Source organism: Amblyomma mixtum, chromosome 1 (assembly GCF_055824585.1).
Source record: "Amblyomma mixtum isolate Tamu chromosome 1, ASM5582458v1, whole genome shotgun sequence".
NCBI classification, from domain to species: Eukaryota; Metazoa; Arthropoda; class Arachnida; order Ixodida; family Ixodidae; genus Amblyomma; species Amblyomma mixtum.
This window is the reverse complement of record NC_143012.1, coordinates 104,626,866-104,631,013: the sequence shown is the minus strand read 5'-3', so window position 1 is coordinate 104,631,013 and position 4,148 is coordinate 104,626,866. Positions and strand designations below refer to the sequence as shown.

Sequence of the window (4,148 nt, the reverse complement as noted above, 5' to 3'; positions counted from 1 at the left end):
CTAATGTCATCCATCCATTTGCCAGGCTCTTCGCTTTCTCTTTCGAGAAGTCTAGCTAGTAAAGATCTTAAATTGGCCTCCTCACGCTTCTCCTCTTGTCGTATGCAACTTGACCTTTCGATTGCTGCTATTTTTATTTGTTGTTTGCAAAGTTCCCACTGCTGCCATACTTTCAGTTCCCCGCTCGGCTTTAATTTATGATTTCTTCGTTTACTTTCCTGCTAAAGATGTCGTCTGTAATGAGCTTATTATTTAATTTCCACATCTCCCAAGAAAACTGATTTCCTCGTTTCTTTGTCCCTATCCCACACTTCACTAAACAATGATCCGAAAATGATACCGGTACTACAATGTAGCTACTGCATTTTGAAATAACGTTCGGTGACACATAAATGCGATCTAGCCATGCATGGCTTGACCGTTGAAAATGGGTGAGTCTCACACAACGCTCGCCTTCTAAACATTCGGCCACATCATCGAGGTTGCACGTGTCTATAATTTCTGAGAGTACTTCAGTGCTTCTGTCCCTAAATGCCCTTGCACTGGTTTTGTCACAGCCCCTCAGGACGCAATTGAAGTCACCCATTACGATCAGGCATTTCTCACAACTGAAGTGCTTTTGTACGCGTTGAAAAAACGCTGTCCTCTCATCCACCGCATTTGGGGCGTACACACAAATGGTGCGCCAATATGTTTTGTCGTACAGGAGGTCAACCAAAACAAATCGACCCGAAGGACACGCCGTATATGCCTGAACCTCAAGTCCCGGTACATTCTTTACAAAGATGACACAACCCGCAGACGTTCCTACAGCGTGGGCGACAACTGCAAAAAACCTAGACGTGAAACGTCTCACCATGCTCCCGGTCTCCTCTTCCCCGTCAATTTTCGTTTCCTGCACTGCCAGGACGTCAATGTCGTGCTCAGTTAAAAGGCGGTACACCTGGCTCTGCTTCTTCTTACTTGCCAGTCCCCTGACATTAAGTGTACCGACTTTCATGGGGAACGCAGGAGCCATTTTAATGCAGAAGAAAGAGGCCGGGAACATGGTGCTTACCCCTCACGTCTAGCGCTTGGCTAGACGACATCGTTGACACCGGAGCCATCCGGTGCTGGTGCCAGGCCTGGCAGCGGGGGAGGCTTGTCAAGGGCTCTCCTCTCCGTCGACACATTTGATCGTGTCCGGATGGACGACCGCCGTCCTTGGGTCGTTTTTGCCGGCGGCTCTTCGACGCTGGGGGCTTCCGCCTTGTCGTCTTCGGTTCCGGTCTGGGCGTGTGGCCGCTTCGCTGGGGCAGGGACGCCGGTCGTGCGGGCGCCGCTCTGGTCAAGGTTCTCCTCGGTCAGAGTCGCTGGCTCGGTTTCTTGGAACGCTGGCACGCTTACTTCACCGCTCGACGCCTCCGTCTCCATTCTAGTAGGTTCTGCCCCCTCAGGCTTGCGTCCGGCATCGCTGCGTCCGGCAGCGGCTGGCTGCGTCCGGCATCGGCTTGCGTCCGGCATCGAAGACCCCGTCGATCCTGCTTGCGTTTCGGGTTCCTCTATGCCTTTCGCAGATTCTTCAGCCTCGACTACATCCATCAGGAGTTCCGCAGAGTCGTCTTTCGACGCCCCGCCCGTAGCCACCGCATAAGTGCGGACACACTCATTATCCGCGTGGCCGTACCGCCGGCATTTCGTACAGCGGGGAACCTTGCATTCACGCCGCACGTGGCCAGTACCATGGCAGCGCAAGCACTGCATTGGACGCCCAGGCGCTACGACAAGAGCCAACTCTCCGGCGACACGTACCTGGTGTGGCAGGTCATCCACTTTCAAGCCGGGCTTCAACTTCAGTAGGACCGTTCTTGTCGTTGAGCTCTTGTCATTGACGCCTTGTATCCGCCACCGCTCACGCGTAACGTCGGTCACTTTGCCAAACGCCGCGAATGCCGTCCGAATGTCGTCGTCGGCCACACCGTGAAGCATCCAGTGTAGCCGCAGCTTTACCTGCTGGTCTTCCGGGTCGATAATGAGGCAGCGGCGTTTCTTAACTTGCAGCTCGTTGAAGGCGAGCAACTTCTTTGCTGCCTCCGTGTTCCGCAGGGTAACCGCCCACACGTGGTTGATTTGGTACGCCCCCAACGCGACCACGTCGGGGAGCATACCGGTCTCGGCCAGGGCGTCTCGGAAATCCTCGACCCGGAACGGCCTCGCTCGCACGTCGCCATGAAGAAAAACGGTGTTGAAAACAACACGTCCTGTTGGCAGTGTCGGCAAAATAATCTGGTAATCCTTATCACCGCAGTCATCGATCCTGTTTCCGCGGCCGTCAAAGGCCGCTATCGCTGCTCCGCTGGAGCCCATGACCCTGCGATCCGTTCAGCTCGGCTGCCGGAAGCAGAATACTCGGCCATGCCAGCTCGATGGTGTGGAATGAACAAAGGTGCGTCTAGTGAATACGGTGTCTTCGTTCACTCCCATCTTCCTCCCTTCCCGTTACTGCGAGGTTCAGGAGTGCACCGAGATATGCGAGACAGATACATTTCCTTTCCTCAAAAACCAATTTACTGACGAGCAAGGCGTATTTGTCCGCGTTTCAGATTGGTCCAAATTGTCGTGATGTCACCGCGCGCGAATTTTGACGGGTGTCCACCGAAATATGTGAGACAGTCACGGAGAAGAGGAAGAGGACGGAGCTGTGCTGACGTGTCTCGCATGGGCTCCCGCCTCGAAGCCACTTTTCGGCATAAAGAGTCAGCCTTCGGGCTCGAATATTTTGGACGACATCCGGGCCATTGTCCAGTGCCTGCTGAAGCCGGATTTTGCCAATCTACGGACACCTAGGCATATTGCCGGCTGACTGCCGGCCTAGCCATCGAGCTCGACCTAGCTCGTCACCTCTCCGCCGGGAACTGAGCTCCCAGGGACCTGCAAAGATGGAGTACGCCATGGAAGGCGAGAAAATATCAGCGTCGGAGCTCGAGGACGGAAAATGGGAAACCATTCTTCGGTACCGCGACCGACAACGAGGCCTGAAGAATAAAGGGCCCGCGTCAACCGACGACGAGCCTGCGCAGGGGCACGGCCAAGGCAAGTCTAATTCCAATTTTCCATCGCGAAAGAACGGGAAAAAGCTACTTGCACTCAGCAAGAAAGCCCTTCTCCCGCGCTTACCGACCGATGACTACAAAATCGTCTGCCGACCACAAGGTTGGAATTTGAGGGACTTTGCGCCCGGACTACTACTCTTCTGCGCCTGCGAGGTGGCCAGGCTGCCTTATGATACGGTGAAGAATGAAGACATTATCAGAGTCAATACGGCCAACAACACCTTCACGCTATGCACGCCCGATCGTCAACGGGCGACTGCATACGCCAAGATTGAAAAACTGAACCTCCAAGGTCAAACCTACAACGTGACGTCGTACGTGGCGGCGCCCGAAGACTCGGTAAAAGGGGTCATTTACAACGCCTACGCGGGAGACTCGCCCGAAGCGGTTCGCCAAGGCTTCGGAAACAGAAACGAAGGAATAGAAGTTGTGGATGCCCGAAGGATCGGACAATCCAGAACAATACAAATCACCTTTTTTGGAAAGAAGCTACCCAGCCAAGTAATCTATCAGTGCGGCGTCTTTCGGGTCCACCCCTTCAGGGAGCAACATGAAGTATGCTACAACTGCAGGAGGGTAGGACACCGGGCCGATGTGTGCTACAAACATACAACGAACCTTTGCCGCCGCTGCGGAGAAAATCACTCGCCTCCACCTGAGGGAGAACAGCCAACCTGCCAACCCGTCTGCATCGTCTGCAACGGGGGCCACAACACAGGCAGCCGGAACTGCAAATTCCGGCTGATCAACAAGAACAAACAAGGAACGCCCCATGGCAACCAGGCACCCAAGCAAGGGGACAACGACTCATCACTGCACGGACACCAGTCTAGGTCCAGGAAGAAGGAACAGGGTGCTACCGGAAAAGGAGGAAGCCACAGCCGGAACAACTCCAGCTCCTTCCCACCCCTGGGGAACCCTGCAGGGAACGACAAGAGAAGCTCGAGCCGCGGACGCAGCGATAGCCGCTCCAATAAAAAGGTGAGCTGGCCAGCAGAGGCCTCCCAATCTATTGACGCTCGAGAGAAGGAGTTTCAGATCCAACTACAATCCCGA

The 4,148-nt window shown here is 54.6% G+C and overlaps 1 long non-coding RNA gene across 1 annotated transcript; it reads right to left on the bottom strand.

Annotated features, from left to right (window-relative positions):
* Positions 1–724: 724 nt before the first annotated feature.
* LOC149367401 (uncharacterized) lies at positions 725–1,405 on the bottom strand. The gene is made up of 2 exons (XR_016287037.1): positions 1,058–1,405; positions 725–974 (listed from the first exon to the last, which is right to left on the bottom strand). It is a non-coding gene; the product is annotated as an uncharacterized LOC149367401 (long non-coding RNA).
* Between the last annotated feature and the right edge of the window lie 2,743 nt (positions 1,406–4,148).